General features: G+C 46.8%; 2 long non-coding RNA genes across 2 annotated transcripts; one reads left to right on the forward strand and one right to left on the reverse strand.

Annotated features, from left to right (window-relative positions):
* Positions 1–9,306: 9,306 nt before the first annotated feature.
* On the reverse strand, positions 9,307–15,055 carry LOC112671474 (uncharacterized). The gene is made up of 3 exons (XR_003143654.3): positions 14,156–15,055; positions 13,723–13,932; positions 9,307–11,651 (listed from the first exon to the last, which is right to left on the reverse strand). It is a non-coding gene; the product is annotated as an uncharacterized LOC112671474 (long non-coding RNA).
* A 1,488-nt stretch (positions 15,056–16,543) lies between these two features.
* Positions 16,544–18,413, forward strand: LOC112671475 (uncharacterized). Its single transcript, XR_003143655.3, has 3 exons — positions 16,544–16,948; positions 17,099–17,450; positions 17,807–18,413. It is a non-coding gene; the product is annotated as an uncharacterized LOC112671475 (long non-coding RNA).
* The last annotated feature ends 2,950 nt before the right edge of the window (positions 18,414–21,363 follow it).

A 21,363-nucleotide genomic window follows, 5' to 3' on the forward strand; every position in this document is an offset into this window, starting at 1 on the left:
TGGTTTTGTATAAGTTTGATCTATACATAATTGTTAAATAATATTCCATTGTATGACTACATCACAAATTGTATTTCCATTAACCAGTTGATAGGCAATTGGCTAATGATCAGATGATCAGTTTTTTACTATTATGAATACCTCAAAGTCATGAATATATTACCTCAGTTCTGAAAAGCTTTGCTACTTTTTCTTCTTTTAGATTTAGATGTAAACATTTTTGTGGATATACGTTTCAATTTTAGTAGGTAAATAAGTGTGACAGGATTACTGTATCACAATCTAAGTATATGTTCAATTTTATTTTAAAATGTCAAACTCGAGTGGATCTTATTAGCCCACTTGCATCAATGAATACATCCTCCAGAAAGAAAGTCAATAAAGAAACGGTAGTATTGAATGACACATTAGACTTGATGGACTTAATAGATATATAAAGAATATTTCATCCAAAAACAGAATACACGTTCTTTTCAAGTACACATGGAACATTCTCCAGGACAGGTCACATTAGGCCAAAAAACAAGTCTCAATAAATTTAAAAAGAATGAATTAATATCGGTCATCTTTTCTGACCACACATTATGAAACTAGAAATCAGTTATAAGAAGAAAATTGGAAAATCATAAACACATGGACACTAAACAACATGCTATTTTTAAAAAGACTTTATCTATTTGATAGAAAGAGCAGGAGCGGGAGGGAAGGGGGGGCAGAAAGAGAAGCAGAGTTCCTGCTGAACAAGGAGTTGGTCATGGGGCTCAATCCTAGGACCCCAAGATCATGACCTGAGCCAAAGGCAGATGCTTAACCAACAGAGTCATGCAGGTGCCCCTAAACAACATGCTGTTAAACAAACAATGAGTCGGTAAAGAAATCAAGAGAAAAAATTTTAAAAAGCATCTTGATACAAATGAAAAAGGAAATACAACATTCCAAAATCCACAGGGTGGATAGCAGTACAGGCCTACCTCAAGAAATTAGAAAAATCTTAAATATAAACAATCTAATTTTATATTTAAAGAAACTAAGAAGAAAAAAGAATAAATAAAAAATACCAATATCAGAAGGAATGAAATAATAAAAGATCAGAATGGAAATTAATGAAATAAAAACTGAAAAAGAGGGATCCCTGGGTGGCGCAGCGGTTTGGCGCCTGCCTTTGGCCCAGGGCGCGATCCTGGAGACCCGGGATCGAGTCCCACATCGGGCTCTCGGTGCATGGAGCCTGCTTCTCCCTCTGCCTGTGTCTCTGCCTCTCTCTCTCTCTCTGTGACTATCATAAATAAATAAAAATAAAAATAAATGTTTAAAAAAAAAACTGAAAAAGAAATAAAAAAGACCAATGAAATCGACAGCTGATACTTAGAAAAAATAAACAAAATCAATGAATGTTTATCCAGACTCATCAAGAAAAGAGAAAAAAAAAGAAATTAAGAAAACAATCTCATTTACAATTGCATAAAAAATAATAGAATGCCTAGGAATAAATTTTTAACAAGGAAATGAAAGATGGGTATTTTAAAAACTAGAAGACGGGGCATCCCTGGGTGGCTCAGCGGTTTAGTGCCTGCCTTTGGCTCAGGACCCGATCCTGGAGTCCTGGGATCGAGTCCTGCATCAGGCTCCCGGCATAGAGCCTGCTTCTCCCTCCTCCTGTGTCTCTGCCTCTCTCTCTCTCTCTCTCTCTCTATGTCTATAATAAATAAATAAATAAATAAATAAATAAATAAATAAATAAATAAAATAAAAACTAGAAGACATTGATAAGGGGTGCCTGGCTGGTTCAGTCAGGGGAGCATGTTATTCTTGACCTTCATGTCATGAATTCAAACCCCACATAGGGTGTGGAGCCTACTTAAAAACAAGATAAAACAAAATTTTAAGACATTAAGGAAAAAAATTGAAGATGACACAAATAATGGGATGATATAACATGCTCATGGATGGAAGAATTAATAATGTTTAAATGTCCATACTACCCAAAGCATTCTACAGATTGAATGAAAACCCTATCAAAATATCACTGTTATACACCTGAAACTAATATAATGTTGTATGTCAATTATAATTTAAAATCAAATTTTTAAAAGCATTAAGCTCTTTTTAGAGTAACTATATTTGTTTCCACAGCAATGAATGTGATTTCCTATTGTTTTATATCCTCACTAACCTTTAGTATCTTCACATATATCTACAGATGATAGGTAGATATAGAGATGATAGATGATGATGATGATAGATAGATAGATAGATAGATAGATAGATAGATAATAGATAGATAGATAGATAGATAGATAGATAGATAGATGATAAATAATAGACAGATGGATGGATGCAATTTTCACCATTCTAAAGGTCATGTAGTATAGGGGAAAATCTAGTTACAGGATAGGGTATATTTTAGATTCATAATTTTTGGATTCCTGGAAAGAGAAAAACTATATAGAAAAGCAGATCAATGTTTGCCAGGAGTTAAAACTGTAGGGAAGGGAAGTGAAGGCAAAGGGTTACTGAGGAAATTTTTAGAGTGAAGAAAATATTTTATATTATGAATGGGGTAGTGATTACATAACTATAATTGTTAAAACTCATCAAATTGTGTATTCAAAATTACTGAGCTTTACTGTGTGTTAATGGTACTTGAATAAAGATAATTTAAAAACTAAAAAGCTCACAAAAACTAGTTTGTTATAAGTATACAAAGTGCAATTTTTATAAGTTGGTATGGTATGCTGTGATATCTTTAAATTTATTTGGTAATTTTATATTATCTTAAGATATCTTAGCCTTTATTTTTTCTTAATCATGTCCTATAACAATAAGATGGTTTTACTTTTACTTTCCAATCAATTATGACATTTTAAAAAACCTAATACTCATTTTATTTAAATAATATCCTAAGCACTTGACATTGATTAGCTCACTCTATTCTTATTAAATCCCAATGAGATAGGTACTACTGCTATCACCATTTTGTATATGAGTAAACTGAGAGAGGAGACAGTAGATGATTTGCCCCCCTTCAAAAAAACAAAAACAACAAATAAAACCCCCAAATCCCCGGCTTCCCAGTGTACTTAAAATACGATCCAAACTCTTCACATTACACACAGGGCTGAAAAGGTAGAGCACCTGGCTTGCTTTTTGCACCTCCTCTACTGTTGGTCTCCTTGCTCACCAAGTCCCAGCTGCGCTAATCTCTCTCTGGAACATATAACTTGCTCGTTCTCACTGCAGGGATTTGTCACTCACTAATCCCTCCTCTCGGAAATTCTTCCTTTCTGAGAGGAATAACTTTGCAGTTTTGGTTCCTTTTCAGCATTCAAAGTCCACATTCAGTCCATTTGAATATTTCTAGCTGTTTTTCTTTCCTCTTTATGGTTGTTGCTTGAAATTATTTTATTCTTTTAGTTGCCTATTTGCTGTTTTCTCTTGGTGTAATATATGTCCATATTAGAATGGCCTTTTACGTGTCTCCATCCTCTTATGGAACTGAAATGGATGTTTGTTTTGTCTGTCATTATGCCACAGCTCCCAGCAAAGTGGTGCAGAACAGATGCCACATATTTCTTTTAGGTTGAATTCTCCCAACATTCTTAATGCATAGGTAGTATTTATGGTTTTGAAAGCCCAGGGCTGGAGCTCAGATTTGTCTGACTTAAAAATTCAGGTTTGCTTTTGTTTTTTCACTTGCTCCCTGCTGCTGTCAGTGCAGAAAGCACATAACATTTTCTGGTCCTTGCATCTCCTTTATCAAACTCAGTAAAGTCAATTTTATAAGCAATTACTGAGCCAAGTATGAGTTCTAATGGAAGGTGGCACTCAAAGAATTACCATCAATCAGGTTTGGCAAGAATCCCAGAGAAATTGGCACATGAGTGATTTTGTGTAGTTTTGCTTGAGAAGTAAATCTCTCTGACAATCATGAACTGTGCTGCATTTTCCTAAATTTCTATCTGTTTAGACATAGGATAGGTCTAGTCTTGTTGTTATAGAATGAAAAATTGGCCCGGGGGTGGGCCTCAAAGGCCCTTGCTGAAAATGTTGGGCATTGCTATGTGACGTGCCTATAGACTTCCGACTCTGCTCAAAATTGTGAGGGAGCCTGGCTTACTGCTGCCCCAGGGATCCCTGGGGTTAGCCCTGCTCCTTGCCTGTAGCTCTCTCTGCTTCTTGGCACATTAACCCTAAAAACAACAAGAAGTGAAGGTGGGGTCTTCTTGGTCTTCAGCCTATTTTCCCAAGGCTTGAGCTCTTGGAGACTTCTGGAGAGACAGCCTGCTAATCTAAAACATGACGACATTGGAGAAGGGCCAGAGGAAATGGAATTCTCCTTTCCAGTTTCCTAAACCAGTTCCCTCTGTTTGTCTTGGGCTTACAGGAGATGATACCTGGATGTTGTGTGATGAAGAATTCCCCAAATAGAGACTAAGTCAGTCCCAGAGGAAGAAAAGACAGCTTCATCATATGATGAGACAGGGCTGGGAATCATTGAAGGCCAAGGCCCAGCACACAGCACACTACGTATTTGTCAAGTGGGCATTCGGAGAGCAGACACGGGGCCTGGAGATGCTTAGAGAAGAGGCTGCCCCCGGGTTTGCTCCCCGGGAGCATGGACCGGCCTGCGTACACTCAGGCTGCACCAGAGAGGCACTGAGCTCACCAATCCCTGGCATGGAAGGGACAGATGACTCCCGGCTTTTCACAGCTATCACCAGCCACACTGCAGGCTCAGAGCCCCTCGATCTGCCTCCAGAAAGCCTCTCCTTGGTTCTAAATATACTTCAGTGGGTTGGTAGCATTCCTGACGCCCTTCCCTCTTCACATAGGACAGTAGTTCAGTAGTTCGTCAAATACCTCCTCAGCCTATGGATGCCGAGTTTAATAGCCCTGGTCCTTGCTTTCTAGGTTTTTTCACCTAGAGAAGAAGAGAATCAAATAAATAATTATAACTTACAGTGAGAAATAATGGAGGGGTGTTTTTAAAAAAATTTTTTTTCCTCTCCTCAAAGAGAACTTGTGAGTGGGATTGATGCAAGGGGTAGACTCAGGGGAGTGTTTTTTTTTTTAGTATCTTTTTTGTTCAATTTTTTACTTGGGTAGAGTTGGCCCAAAATATTACCTCAGCTTCAGATGTACGACAATAGTGATTCAACATTTGCATACATTATGCTGTACTCATCACAAGTATAGCTCCCATCTGTCACCATACAACACTATTACAATATCATTGACTATATTCCTTGTGCTGTGCCTTTTATTCTCATGGCTTATTCATTCCATTACTGAAAGTGTGTGTCTCCTACTCCACTTCCCACCCCCCTACAGCTGCCCTCTGGCAAAAATAAAAAGGACAAGCAACAACAAATTTTGGTGAGGATGTGAAGAAAGGAAAATCCTTATGCACTGTTGGAAGAAATATAAATTGGTGCAGCCCCTGTGGAAAACAGTATTGAGGTTCTGCAAAAAATTAAAAATAGAAATACCATATGATCCAATAATTCCACTACATTTACCCAAAGAAAATGAAAACACTAATTTGAAAAGATAAAATTTGAAAATCCCAATATTTATTGTAGCATTATTTACAACAGCTAAGATGGAAGCAACCCAAGTGTCCGTCCGTGATGCCATCCCCTGGATAGATGAAGAAGGTGAGGTGCACATAGCCATTTAAAGGAATGAGATCCTGTCATTTGTGCCACAATGCGTGGACCTCGAGGGTATTACGCTAAGTGAGAAAAGTCAGACTGAGGAAGACACACATCGTATGATTTCACTCATTTGTAAAATTTAAAAAGCAAAACGAAGAGGCAAACAAAAAGCAGAAGTTAGTCCTTTCAAGTATCTTTATACACTGCTTTTATTCTTTTTGGGGTTACTAATCTAAAATTAGTACAAGAAGTAGATCATTTCTCCAGAAAAGCAATACTAAGACCAAAAAAGATCCATAAAAATGATATTTTGAAAGCAATATAGAGGCCTCTTAGCCCTGTTCCCAGAGGGAGTACAGAGGAGGAGCTCCGTCCCCGGGAAGACCCCCGGTCAGCCCCCTGCCCACCACCGCCACCACCACCCCAGCTGCAGGCTTAAGCGTGCTCACTGCTGCTTGCACATCATGCAAGCTCTGAGTGGAAGCTGCCAGGGGATGGAATCTGCCTCAAAGGGCTGAGACCAAAACGTCAAAGAAGGTTAGGAACTCAGACTACAGTGGTTGGAAGAAGCGTCCATCGACAGCGTGGGGGAAGCCGGTGGGGGAGACTCCAGCTGTACGGGGGCCATCTGTGTGCCCGTGGCTCTCCCTGTCCTTGCACCAGCAGGTAAAACTCAAGAAGGCAAGACCACGGGCCAAGGCAGTAGGGATGCGGCTTCTGCAGACGACCTTGTCTGAGATCTAGCTCAGCCCGGCGCATGGCTTCTAGCAAAGGGACAGCTGCTCAGAAAATGATCTGAAAGCTTGCTGTGCGTCTCCCCTTGGGCATTTATTTTATTTTATCTTATTTTATTTTATTTTATTTTATTTTATTTTATTATTTTATTTTATTTATTATTTTATTTTATTTTTTTTATTTCTCAGTAGTGGGCCTGCTGCTGCCTTGCCACGGGGAGACGGAGGATCTGGTAAGATCTATAGGGGCTCGTTTCCCCAGCAGCTCGAGCCGGCCCAGCCCAGGGCGCCTCCCCAGCACGCACCGTGCACCTGCCCTGAAATGCTCTCTCAACTTGTGCAATTTTGTACCTGAGACTGTGATCCATTTGCACAGAGGAATGGGCTGGATCCCAAGGGGAGGTAAAAGGACATGAGGAGGAAGGTGGAAATTCCATCTTGACTTTGAAAGGCCCACGTCTAACACGAGGGAGAAAGTCTATAAACCTCAAATAGTCACGGATGCTAAGAGCAATTATGGTTTAATCAGGAGGACCCCAAGCAAGCTTCTCAAGCTCTCCAAATCCCAGTTCCTTTATATTTTTTTTAAGTGTTTCTAGTTCCCTTTTATAATAATGTCTCCTCCCTGGTGCTGTTAGAAAGTTCCAGGACAGGCCCTGCCCTGCTGAGCGCCTCGGAAGCCTTCTCTGGCCACCATGGTCCATACCCCCAGGGCCCAAACCTCAGTCTACACTGCAAGTGATGCGAGCTCACGGGGCCCGTGTCCAGCCCACACAGGGGTCAGGCTGAGGAGGGAAATGAAGCCCTAGTGCTTGGACTGCGAGTTCAGGAGCAAGATCCCCGGGTTGTCTCCGCCTCTCCCGGGCTTCCTGCCCGAGACAACCCTGTAGGCTCCCCTTCATCGCCAGCTTCTTCCTCCCTCCACATTTCGCTAAATGTACCTCCCTATCTGTCTTGGTGCAGGGACCGGGACATACCCGGTGCTTTGCACGAGGCACCTGAAGTCCGCATGCCTGTGTTTGCAGCGGGTGCATGTGGGTCCCGCAGAGCATTTCCATGGAAGTGAGATGCGGCCTGTTTGGTTGTGCCAAGCGCTCCACGATGAGGCCTGGCTTCTCCTCGGCCGAGACAGTTCTCTGAAGCAGAATAGCAACCTGTGGCCCAGCAGAAAGAGCCCACCTTTAGGGAGATGCACTCCTTAACTGGGTACAAGGTGAGTCAGACTCCAGGTTTGCAGACTGGTGGCCTCCCCCTGCTTCCCAGAACCCAGAAAGAACGTGTTCTGGAATCATAAAGTTTCAGTTCTGCTACCCATTATATCTTTCACTACATCATTTAATCAGCATGTTTGAGTCTCAGGTTTCTCCCGTCTTAAAAAGATTTATGTGGTCATTGTTAGGCTCGGTTGAGATGATAAAGGTGAAAGCAGCTTGAAACTTTGCACAAGACTATACATTAGTATTATAGTAATAATAACATTAGTAGCCTTGCTAGGATAATACCCAAATGCCTCTCATTCTTCCTAAAACCCCTAAAAGAAGTAGCCCCTCACAGAAACACAATCACCACCAAGCAGCTCTGCAGCTCCCTCAGAGAATCAAATGGAATCAAAGAAGATGCTCACTTCTGGGTAGAACTAGATGAATTATTTTTCTGAAATATTCCCAGCTGTGCCCTGATCTGAGATGTCCACGACACCCTCATAACCAACAGGATTACTGGAGCCACCAACCAAGCTGCTATGGCCTCTGGTTTCTTGAGACTCCCAGTGGTCCATAATCTTCCCTCTGCATCACCAGGAGCTCTAGGGAGGTGTTGGTGATCCAGGGAACGAGTCACAGCCAGACGCGTGAGGACACGTAGTCTAAGCACCTTTTGGCTTGGCTAACGCTAACACAGCCCTTGGGTTTTTCACGGATGATTTTCCACGGTCTCCATGCCAGGTTGGCCCATTTATGTGGTCTCATCCTATGCCCAACAGAAGGTTCCCTTCACCACGGATCCCCTTTCATTGCCTGAGCTTCTCCTCAAATCTCAGAGGTCAATCCAGATGCTGTTTCCTCAGGTCGGTTCAAAGGCTACCTCCTTAGTGGAGCTTCCTGACACATGTCCCCTCATTCTGAAGAGTATTTCTTCCTTTTAGCACCTTGTACTTGATTTTTTTTATAAATTTATTTTTTTATTGGTGTTCAGTTTGCCAACATACAGAATAACACCCAGTGCTCATCCCATCAGGTGCCCCCCTCAGTGCCCGTCACCCATTCACCCCCACCCCCGCCCACCTCCCCTTCCACCACCCCTAGTTCGTTTCCCAGAGTTAGGGGTCTCTCATGGTCTGTCTCCCTTTCTGATATTTCCCACTCATTTTTTCTCCTTTCCCCTTTATTCCCTTTCACTTCTTTTTTTATATTCCCCAAATGAATGAGACCATACAATGTTTGTCCCTCTCCGGTTGACTTATTTCACTCAGCATCATACCCTCCAGGTCCAACCACATCGAAGCAAATGGTGGGTATTTGTCGTTTCTAACGGCTGAGGAATATTCCATTGTACTTGATTTAACTCTTCTGTGGAGCTTTTCTTTCTGGCAGTGTTATCATCGTCACCCATGTATACACATTATATACCCATAAGATCATAAACCGCCCAAATGTAGGGGCTATTTACTTTCCATAGTATCTAGTGAAAAAAACTATTTCCAAGCCCAGCACAGTGTCTGACACATAAGAGATGCCCAGTGAGTATTTGCTGAATGACTAATATATGGAGGAGAGAGACCTGAAGTGCACAGAATTTAAGAGAAAAGTAGTGCCAGAGGACATACTCAAAGTTAAGCTTTTTGACTCTAAGAACAGAGTTGTTTTTCTTTTTTAAGATTTTATTTATTTATTCATGAGACACAGAGAGAGAGAGGCAGAGACACAGGCAGAGGGAGAAGCAGGCTCCAAGCAGGCAGTCCGACATGGGACTCGATCCCAGGTCTCCAGGATCAGCCCCTGGGCTGCAGGCGGGCTCTAAACCGCTGAGCCACCCGGGCTGCCCTGTTTTTCTTAATCAGGAAATAATTCACTTAAAAGTATTATCATTGAGGCATCTGGCTAGCTCAGTTGGTAGGGATGTGACTCCATCTCAAGGTTGTGAGTTCAAGCCCCACACTAGGTGTAAAGATTACTTAAAAATAAAATCCTTTTAACAAATTATTTTAAAACCATTTTAATATTTTTAAACCATTTTAAAGCCAGAGCTATTTCCTGAGATTCCCTTGGTCATTAATACATATACTTTTCTTTTTCTGTTGTTGTTGTGGTTTCTGTTCTGCTTCTGCATCCCAAGGCACAGCTGCCCACCCTTGGAGACTTATACCAAAGCTTAGTGCTAAGTGCTTTGTTTTCTGAGGATGCGAGGCCTAGTTATTGATCCCTCCAGCCACCCAAAAGGTTGGCAAAGGCATCTGAAACCCCAAGGATAGTCACTCTTGAGTATCTGGACTCAATCTTTATGCTGTTTACTTGTGCCTAACATGGTTATGGATGTGTAAAATGGTTGAGAGGCGTAGCAACAAACTATCAAAATGGGGAATGGGTAAATGACACAAGACTGGTCACTGATGGATATTTCTCCAAGCTCAGTAATGAAATGCTCTGTGTGGGGATTAGATGGACAATTACTTTTTCTTTAGAGTATGCTCAAAAACGTCCATCAAAAATATCTTAAAGATAAAAATTAATAAAACTCTTCACTAATATAACTTTATTAAAGTTTCTGCAAGTTGCAACGTAATGATATACATTTCCAAGAAGAAGCTAAATTTTGATCACTAGGAGGCAGGTCCATGGGAGGGTCTGAGGATGAGTTCATCCCCCTTTTATGGCCAACTGGTCCTATATTAGATTTTGAAACTCTGTGACTCAGGACTGTCCAGTTTTCCATCGCCAGCCTTAGCTCGTCTCCATTGTATACTAGTTGTGTAATCCTGAGATGGTTGTCCATCTCTCGGATTCTCAATTTCATCACCTCCAAAATGATAAATGTCTACCTGCCTCCAATTATGCCAGCACAAACCATATACCACACAACCAAGATATGTCACAGCCCCTCCACACCCGACGTGCTCCCTTTTAGATAATCCCAGGAGCACAGGAAGGTGGGGCAGCCAAGACACTGGTGACCCTGTAAATGGAGGGCTGGGCATGAGGATACAGCCAACCCAGTGGTCTCTAATAACTGAACCACGCGGTACAGCATGGGGCATGGCCACCTCTCCTTCCTCTCCTTCGAGGTATAAGAAATGTATCTTTCCCAGCCAAGAAGCGATTCCACATAAATCCAAGACTTTTTGCTTCTGAAAGTTCATCTTGGCCTAAATAGGAGAAATATGAGCCAATTCAACATCTTCTTTTAAACATATGCCAATTTTGGTTCTGGCTGTGAGGGAAAATAAGCCAAAGGAAGCGCATTTGAGCTGCTGCATCTCCTTCTCTGTTTTCACTCCATCTGCAAAGTTTAGGCCTTTATGGTTTCTCACCTGGATGGTTGCTTTCGGTAGCAGGGGGTCTCCCTGACTCTGGCCTCACCCCATTCATCCTTTACACAACTAGGAATCTGATCTCTCCAAACTGCAAGTCATCCTCTAATAAACGCCATTGAGGACAGCCTCAACCTACAGAATCCAGCCCAACCGGTAAGCAGAGGACATGAAGCTTTGTTAGTTTGCTCAACCCATGCTTTTTGCTTCTTATGTTCCCTGTTCCTCAGATAAATCAACTTGAATTGCCTACCTTCACCATCCACCCAGTGCATTTCAACTCATTTTTTAAGAACAACAGGACTGTCCTCTTGGCTTGAAGCTTTTTCTGACATCCCTCCCACACACTTCCAGGCTACATAAATCCCATCCCTTTCCCACTGTGCTTTTGTCTCTCCCTCCACAGCAATCCTATCCCATGGCAAGCAGATCCCATAGGGGAAACACTTCTATCTTTGTGCTTCTTTTCATATACAAATCTTTGTGAATCCTTCTTCTCTTACGTAAGGTGTAATGTTGTTGTATGTGCTCTAAACTACGAGAACTTAGAAGTGAATTGTAGTAAGTCCTTCATTTCCCCAATTAAGAAGTTGTGACACATTTATTTATTCATTGATTGAGCTCCCTCATGCTAGATAATTTATTGAAAAAACTTACCATGTGGTTGCTTCTTAGTGACGGGGATGCAGACATGAAGAAGACAGGAAAGGCTACCCCAACCATACAGCTAACAATCTGGAAGCAGTGGTAGCAAATGAAATAATTGGGTAAAAGTTAAATATGATAATGTAAGATAGAGTTCCTTGAACAAGTGACACAGCGATAGATTACTTGATTACCAAATAAATCCAAATATAAAATGTCAGATTTAGAAAACATTCAATAGACAGCTGGTTAGTAGCCAGTTAGTAGCCTTAACTAGCAAGTGAGCTATAGAAATAACTCATGGCTCTCGTACCAGAAGAACCAGAAGGACTTGTGTTCTCTAAGATATAGGAGCTGAGAGAGAAGAACATTTGTAGATACTATGACTAGAAAGACAGTGAAAGAAAAAATATTGCCTTAGTTTGCCTAATACACAGACAACTCTGTTCAAGGAGATATTTGAATCCTACAATTCCCTACACATCCTCTAAACTGCAAATAGAATTATAAATAGACATTAATGTGACTTTTCTGTTTATGTGGATCCCTTACAGCTATCTTTAATCCCATGGCTATAGAACATCAAATCCTTCAGGTTAATATTATACGGAAAGCAGATTGATTGATTGATTTTTTAAAGATTCCATTTATTTATTTATTCATGAGAGATACAGAGAGGCAGAGACACAGGCAGAAGGAGAAGCAGGCTCCATGCAGGGAGCCCGACGTGGGTCTCCATCCCGGGTCTCCAGGATCACATCCCGGGCTGAAGGCGGCGCCAAACCACTGAGCCACCCAGGCTGCCCCGGAAAGCAGATTTAAATACAAATTGACTTCCAAAAAGTAAAAAGAGATACCTAAAAAGAGAAAAATATCGTTGTGCCAAATGGTCTGAAAAAAAGACAAAAGAAAAATTCGAAGGTAGGCAAGATATAAAAAGTCTTGAGAGAAGAGCATCACCAAAGGTGGATGAGGAAGCTGCGAGCCCTGTTTCTCCCCCTCCCTGTCTCCTCCTCCCAAACATCAAAAAACAAACACATAAAACAAGCAAACAAAGCAATTGGCTGAACTGATCTTATAGGGGCTCTGAAAAACAGAGGGTCCAGCGAGCAAGTAAACATCTAATCAAGAGAATGTTTTTAAGAAACACACATTACAAATGGTAGCAAATATCGTGATGTTTTCCCCCACACCCCCCTTGCCCTGGCGCCTGGTCCCCTCTGGAGGCACCACAGCCCAGATCCCAGTTCCCGCCCTCCAGCGTCACCTGCAATGTTCTAACCTGCCTGGAGGCTGCCGGACGGACAGACGGACGGTTGGAGGCCTGCCTCATCTGCGGACAGGAAGGTCATCTGGCCCCACCCACGAAAGCTGCAGGGAGACTAGACCGTCAGGCACCTGGAGCAAGGGAACACAGGTGGAGGCCTGCAGCAGCCTGCGGAAGATGCAGAGTCATTGGCACGGGCCTCCCTGGGAGATCAAGACGTCCACAGACAGCCATTCCCCTGCTCGGAAACGACCTAAGAAGACCTGAAGCTTTTCTACTCAGCTGATCCCTGGCTGGGAGCATATCTAGCCCATCAGCCCCAGCTCTGAGCCAGTCTGCAAAGACTGGGAGATGCCACGGTTTTCCAAATGTCTGGTTTTCAGCAAAAGATCCCAAGACAACAAATAGTACTACTGATACTAAAATATTTCAGAATAAACTTAGCCAATGAAGTAAAAGACTTGTACACAGGCAGCTATAAAATATCCCTGAAAGACATTAAAGAAGATATAAATAAATGGAAAGAAGCCGTGTTTATGAATCAGAAAATGCCAAGATGTCAATACTACCCAACGTGATCGATGGATTTTAATGCAATCCCTAAAAATCCCAATATCCGGACGCCTGGGTAGCTCCGCGGTTGAGCATCTGCCTTCGGCTCAGGGTGTGATCCCGGGATCCGGGATCGAGTCTCACGTCCGGCTCCTTGTGGGGAGCCTGCTGGTGTCTCTGCCTCTCTCTCTCTGAGCCTCTCATGATTAAATAAAATCCTTAAAAAAAAATCCCAATATCATTTTTTGCAGAAACATAAACATCCTAAAATTCTTAGACTGTCATGGGACCCAAAGAAGCCAAAATAATATTTAAAAAGAAGAACAAAGTTGAAGAACTCACATTTGCTGGTTTCAAGTTTACTACAACGCTGCAATAACCAAAGAAGTGCTGGACGGGCATGAAGACAGATGCGTGGGCCGAGTGCGCGGAGCAGAGCCACGAAATAAGCCTCCGTGCTCGTGGCCGAAGGATTTTCAGCAAGGATGCCACGGCCATTCAACTGGGATATGGAACAGCCTTTTCAACAAATGTACTGTGATAACAGGGTACCTACACGGCAAAGAATGAAGTCAGACCCCTACTTTATGTCATGTACATAAATTAGCTCAAAATAGACCAAAAACCTGAATCTAAGAGCTAAAAGTATAAAACTTTCAGGAAACAGGAGAAAAGTGTCGTGACATTAAATTTGGCAACGACTTCATGGATGGGACACCACGAGCAAAAGCAATGAAGGAAAATAGATAAATTGGGCTTTATCAGAAATAAGAACCTTTGTGCATGGGGGCGCCTGGGTGACACCATCAGTTCAGCATCTGACTCGGTTTGGGCTCAGGTAACGATCTGTCCGGGGACTGAGCCCCACATCAGGCTTCAGGCTCCGCGTGATGAGGTCCTACTTGAGTTCCTCAGTCTGTGTCCCTCTGCTCACCCTAACCCCATGCTCTCTTTCTCTCTCTCTCTCTCTTTCAAAGACATAAATCTTAAAAGAAAAAAGAAAAAAACCTTTGTGCATCAAAGGAGACTCAAAATGAAGAAAACAACCTACAGAATGGGAAAAAATATTTGCCAATCATACGTCTGAAAGCGATTAATATCCAGAACATAAAAAGAACTCCTACAACTCAACAACAACACAACGACCACCAACAAACTTCAAAACCAGGCAAAGGATAAGTCGAGAGAAAACCGAGTGGGGCTCAGCGTCGGGCCCTGAGTAGTCTACAGCTGGGCTCAGGCGGGCGCCTTCGGGTTTGTGTTACCAAGTCTGCACCCTGCTGCTCCCGCCCCCCGACTTAGAGGGCGGACTCCGCCCTGCAGGAGGACCCTCCCCAGGGGGACCTTCGAGAGCAGGTGCCTCAGTTTCCACCCCATACCTTCCGTGCCCCAGGTGCACACACGACACATATGCACACAAGAAGATGTTTGCACATTGGCACGAACACACGCGCAGGCACGAGTACGCGTGTACTCAGGCACACGGGCGCCGGGTCCTTGGCGAGCTCCCGGGATCCCCTGGCTTCACTGGCACAGCCAGCCCGGGTCAGGGGCCTTTGGGCGGCCTGGACCGCACCGACCGTCCACACCCGCGGGGCTCCCAACCACCGTAGCACCTGCCCGGGGTGACCCGCTCCCACCTCGACAGGCCACCGCCCCCGGGCCCTCTCCCTGCCGGCCGGGCCTGGTGGATAGTTAGGCCCACTCGGTGGCAGCCATCGCAGGCCCCCCCACCCCCGGCCTGCTCCCCAGCTCCCCAGCCCCCCATCGAAGGCCTGGAGGGTAAGAGCTCTACTTCCTGGGTCTCAGCTGAGCCCTGCGAGGGCCTCCCTGGGGCCTCGGGACACACGGCACTTTATGGATTCTTGGCAGCACGTGTGAGCCATTGTGACAGCATCAGTGAAGGGCATTGGGGAGGAGTAATGGCATCCGTCTCCCTGGGGGGGCTCCGTTCACCCCAGCAAGGCCATCAGCTGCCGCCCATCATCAGGTTCAGGGTGCGATGTGGCTAAGACTGATTTCTCTAATCACAGGCCGAGGGGGACGCACACACGGGCTCCGTCCTGGGGGGCAGCGGGCTGCTGGCCCCTTCCACGACCCTGAGTGTGTGGGGCGAGCGACCCCGGTGACACAGGCCTCGGGGTGAGGAGCATGAGGTGAGGGCTCCGGGGTGGGGGGCAGGAGGTGAGGGTCCTGGGGTGGGGGGCAGGAGGTGAGGGTCCTGGGGTGGGGGGCAGGAGGTGAGGGCCCTGGGGTGGGGGGCAGGAGGTGAGGGTCCTGGGGTGGGGGGCAGGAGGTGAGGGTCCTGGGGTGGGGGGCAGGAGGTGAGGGCCTCGGGGTGGGGGGCAGGAGGTGAGGGTCCTGGGGTGGGGGGCAGGAGGTGAGGGCCCTGGGGTGGGGGGTCAGTCGTGTGGGGACAGCGGGCCCGGGGGACACAGTGGGACATGGGGGTGAGGAGCAGGAGGTGAGGGCCCTGGGTCTAGGGATCGGGGACACCAGGGGACACTGTGAGGCCGGTCCTGTCCCCTCTGCAGGGCGCTGAATGGGCGGAGGAGAGGGGCAGGGGACGCACCACCGGGCGGCGCCTGGGCTCTTGCTGAGGGGGGGCCTGTGCCACTGTCCCCTCGCCCCCGCGGTCCCCTCACCTGCCGGGACCCCGCGGGCAGCACCGGGTCTCCCTGCAGAGAAGGCCTTTTTATTTATATCTCGCCTCATCATAGTTTATTAATATCAGATTGTACCTTAATATATGTTAAATTTTATGTGTATATAAATACATTAGGCAGATGTAGGACTTAACATTTGCCGTGTCAGTGGGCAGGTGAGGGCAGGTGAGGGCAGGTGAGGGCAGGTGCTGTCCACGCTGCCCCCCAGCTCCACCACCCCCCGCCCGGGCCGCACAGCCCCCCCCACCCCGTGGACCCAGCTGCCCCTCACCCAGGACGCAGCTCCCCAGCCCCCCGGGTTCCACGGCCCGGAGGCCTCTGGCAGCTCTGGGGGGGCTGCAGCTGTGGAGCGGGGGGGGGGGGGGGGGGGAGGGGGGCGTGGAACCCGCGGCGCTGAGCGAGGGCGCAGGGCGGAGGAGGGAGGAGGGAGGAGCCCCAGGCTCGCTGCGCTCGACTGCCCCCCCCCCCCCCCCCCCCCCCCCCGCGGTGAGCCTACTTCCGGCAGAACAGCCCGGCTGGGGAAGGAGGCAGGTGCCCCAGGAAGCTCTTGAAGGTCAGGGCCGTGGCTCTTGGGCCTTGAAGTCCTCCCTGACCCGGTGACCTTGGCGGCCCCCTCCTGTGCCTTCCGGGGGCGGGGGCGGGGGGCAGCCGGCGAAGCCCCTGCCTGCCAGCCTGGCTGCTGTGAGGACAGACCCCAGGGATGGGAGAGCAGCAGGAGCCCCCACCCGTCAGGGCGGAGACAGGGAGACTCGGCAATGCGCCGGCGCAGGTGGCGGCGGGGCCGGGGTAGCGGCTCCGGGCCAAGGAGCGCGGACCTGGCGAAGCCTCCCATTTAGCCCAAAGCCTGAACTCTTCCCTCCGGAGCGTCCGTCCAGTGTGTGGCCCAAAACTGTATTTCCCAGGTTTGTAGGCCGCGTGGGCAGTAAAGCTTTCCCCGCATCTGCCCAAGTCTTTGCATCCGGGAATCCTCATTGGCCCCAGGAAAGGGGGCTCCCCAGAGCCAGCAGCCATGAAATCGGGTGACAAGACTTTTTGTCATTGTTTTAAACCAGCACATCAAACCCGCAGCAGCACGGCCCGACCTGCAGCAGAGGCCTTCTGTGACCTGTGGGGTCCTGCGGGGCCTTCATGACCTGTGGAGTCCTGCGGAGCCTTCCGTGACCCGGGGGATCTTGCAGGGCCTTCGTGACCTGTGGGGTCCTGCGGGGCCTTCCATGACCTGTGGTGTCCTGCGGAGCCTTCCGTGACCCGGGGGATCTTGCAGGGCCTTCGTGACCTGTGGGGTCCTGCGGGGCCTTCATGACCTGTGGAGTCCTGCGGGCCTTCCGTGACCTGTGGGGTCCTGCAGGGCCGTGCCCCACTCAAAGCACCAGCCCACAGGATCCGTGCCAGAGGGTCCGACAGGTACAGTGACTGTCCCCTGTTCTAGTCACTTCCCTTCTTGCATTCATGTGCGTGCGTGTGTGTGCGCGCGCGCAAAAGCGGGGGAACACACCGTGCAGGCCCTGCCTTTGGCATCGTCAGCCTGGCTCTCTGTATTTCAGTTGCTCACGGGGACTGTCCCAAGCGTGTTGTCTTGTGTGACACTAAGAGGCTAGCCCGAGACAGTAAATGTGAGAGCCCCACCCACACCCACCCCCCGCAAACACGCACATTCACTGTCCTTTATCCAGAAATTTGTATTTGAGGGATGAGCCTTTTAAATGAAGCCAGAGTTGGCAAAAGGAGGGAGTGTTTGTCCTTTGTCCCGGCTGTGGCAGCTGGAAATGGAAACAGATGGGTGCAGAGAGCCTGAAGGGGAGGACACGTGATGGAGCCTGTTCTGAAATCGGAGTGTGGAGAAGCCAGGAGCAGTAAGAGGTCACGTTCTCACAGCAAAGCAGCGGGGCTGAAGTGCCACACGTTACCTTTAAGATGTTTCCTCTGCAAGTCACGGGATCCACTGAGAGCCCTAGCGGTTAAGAATTCCTTTAGGCCCTTGACTAGTCAACTACGTGTATGTGTGGCATGGGTGTGGCACACCGAACTCCAGACACTGAGTTTCCAGGAAAAAAAATAAAATTGTCTGAAATGTGATAAAGCACGTAATATCAGCTCTGTACCTTCTCTCTCCCTTTCATCCACCTGATTTATTGAATCCCTTATTTATTGAACACTTGTAATCAACCAGACACTGGACTGGAGAGTGAGGATGTGATAGAGAATAAGACACATTTCCTGACCCCAAAGGGTTCACCACCTAGTGTGGGTACACTAGACATGAAATAGACGTGAAAAAAGTAAGGACACACATGTATGATTTAGAATTTGTTCCATCATTTTGATGCAAAAGAACAGCCTGTGAGAGAGGATCGCAGGGCAGACCTAGTCGGCTTGCTTATTTATTGTCGGGGGGGGGGGGAGGGTAGCTGTTAGGGTTGGCCTGTCCTTGGCACTGGCATCCCCTCACTCTTCAATCAATATTTCACAGACGTTTCTGAGCATCTCTGTGTTTGAGGCTGAGACACAGCTGTAAACTGAACCTATGAAAATCCTTGTTCTCAAAATGCTAACATTTATCTGAGGAAAGACAAAAAATGAAATAAGTCAATGTTATCTTACGCTAGAAGATGACCGCCGGCGTGGAGAGGTCAGGAAAGAAAAGGGACAAGGACTGATGGAGAGAAGGGACACCTCTCAGGACTCCTTTGCCTAATTTTGATGGGAAAAGGGAAAATGCGGGCAGCCCCGGTGGCGCAGCAGTTCAGCGCTGCCTGCAGCCCGGGGTGTGATCCTGGAGACCTGGGATCAGTCCCGCGTCGGGCTCCCTGCATGGAGCCTGCTTCTCCCTCTGCCTGTGTCTCTGCCTCTCTCTCTCTCTATGTCTTTCTCATGAATAAATAAATAAATCCTTAAAAAAAAAGAAAAAGGGAAAATGCAATAACCTCAGTCTGAGAAGTGCACAGAGATGAGGTGCTCACACCCTTCATGGGGGAGGGCCTGTGTCATGAGCCCAGCTAGGCTATGGGGTTGGGGGGGGAGAGAATCAGAGCGGAGTGTAGAAGTGGAAATGACAGGTTTATGCTGTGACCCCCACGCCAGCTGTGGCAGTGGGGACCACACGTCTTCACGTCTTCTCATCCATCTTCCTGTTTTAAGTTCCTCCAGTGAGGCAGGCTCGCTGGAATCCTGTAGGAACTTCTCCAGAACGTATATTAGGGCATGGATCTTAGAAAGATAAATGGTGTGACATGCTTTAGTAGAATTTTTCTGGTTTCTCTGTACAGAAGACACTGAAGGGAGGCAAAAGCAGCGGCAGGGAGTCCCCAAGATCAGCTGGAGTCGGGGGCGGTGGAGAGAGCAGAGAATTGTAAGGAGAAGGGACACGGGAATTTTTCCCATTTTTCCTTGACTTTCTGCATGTCTTCTGACCGAGCACCCAGAATCCGGGAGAGAGGGAAGCGAATGCCCTGTTTATCCATATTGTCAGCATGAGGAAGCCGCAGAGATGCACAGCAACTGCTAAGGACAAGTGTAGCATCTTAAAAATCACAGAAATGTGACAGAAGAGAGCTTGGCTTCGGAGCCGGAACGCATGGATTCAAAGCCCCAAATCTGTTGATCACCATCTGTAGGACTTTGGACAATGACTCAGCCTCTCGTAGACCCTGAGTGGCACAGCGGTTTAGCGCCTGCCTTTGGCCCAGGGCACGATCCTGGAGACCCGGGATCGAATCCCACGTCGGGCTCCCGGTGCTTGGAGCCTGCTTCTTCCTCTGCCTAGGTCTCTGCCTCTCTCTCTCTCTCTCTCTCTCTCTGTGACTATCATAAATAAATAAAAGTTAAAAAAAAAAAAAGAACTAGATTTCCTAATGGTGAAATGTGAGTAATAAAAACTTCAATTCCTTGGTAATTAGGATCAGTTGAAAAAAAATGTCCAAGTGCTTAAGACACTGTGCAATTATGCCATTAGCGAAGAGTCTCCTTATCTTCCTGGTCCCAGGTCCCAGAGACTTGACGTTTGAAAAATGTTGGGAATTTCTTTCTTAAACGCTCTTGAATCTGAGGGGGAAAGAAAACCCCCACAACCTAGTGATATAATGAGTCTGGAGGAGAGACCGAGAATGACTGAGGAGGTGTAAGCATACGGAAGACTGTAAGTGCCCAGCGAGGAGTGAGAATGCTCTAGTTTTGTGGTTTTGTTTCCGTGTTTGATTTTTAATTTCATTTAGTACAGAACTGGAGGAAACAAGTTTAAATTCCAACAAGAAAAGCATAGATCAAACAGAAAACAAAAGTCACCTTATTTACGAGTGGAGTAAGATCCTAGAGAAGACGTGGAGATGCTTGTAAAGCTTCCTACTAAAGGGACATTAGTAGAAACAGAAAAGGGTAATTTTACTGAATGTAGGAAGAGGAATAAATGGGTTTGTGTTGTCTACACCTGGGCTATGGATTCCAGAAGCAAAAGGAAAAAAACAAACAAGCAGGATGCTCTCACTATTTACATAATTCCTTTTAATCTGTTTCTGTAAATTCTCAACTTTTCTTCTGCAGGAGCACTTGGAGGAACTTATAAGTTAAAGGCCGATTCTAGGCTGGGCTTACGGGGGAGGGAACAATGCAAGTTGGATCCTTATTTTGACCGAACACATCTGTGACTTGAGCTTCTCCTCTGGGCGGAGGCTCCCCTGTGAGTCCAGTCCTGATAGGCTTGGCTCCTGCACAATAGGGCCAGTGGGACCTGCAGCCCTATTAATTGCCTCCTCGATGCTGATTTTCTTAATGTTTCTATGGAAACCGTGGGCCCTCGGGCAGGTTCTCCGATGCTCAGGAGCCAAGGAGGCTCTTCCTAATTGCTTTTGCACACCTTCGAACACTGCCCTGGGACGCCCACTGTTCCCGGGCGACTGTAGCTTCTGCTCTACGGACCGCAGCGAGTGACACAGCCCTGGCTTGGCTCTCTCGCTCGGCTGCCGCAGTTACGGGAGAGGAGGTGCGGGATACCCTTTACCCAAGCTGGACAAACGTAGGCCAGCTCTAGGTTCTCTGCTAAAGGCGCTGTGCTCGCAGGGACAGCCTCCAGCAAGAGGTAGAGCGTGCGGCCTGGAGGACTGGGCTGAGAATGGAGGATTCCGATTCGTACGGCCAAGGAGGGGAACTTTCATTCCCCTAAAGAGTGTGTTTGGGTCACAAAAAAAGCCAGAAGTCACTGGTAACAAATGATTCGGTTTAGGAGATTGAAAGCATCAAGTAGGAAGCAAATCAAGTGAGACATCGTGGCGGCAACGGGAAGGGAGCCAAGGGAAGGTGACTGCGCCTTTCCTGCACGTGGCAT

Source organism: Canis lupus, chromosome 5, assembly GCF_003254725.2.
Source record: "Canis lupus dingo isolate Sandy chromosome 5, ASM325472v2, whole genome shotgun sequence".
NCBI lineage: Eukaryota > Metazoa > Chordata > Mammalia > Carnivora > Canidae > Canis > Canis lupus.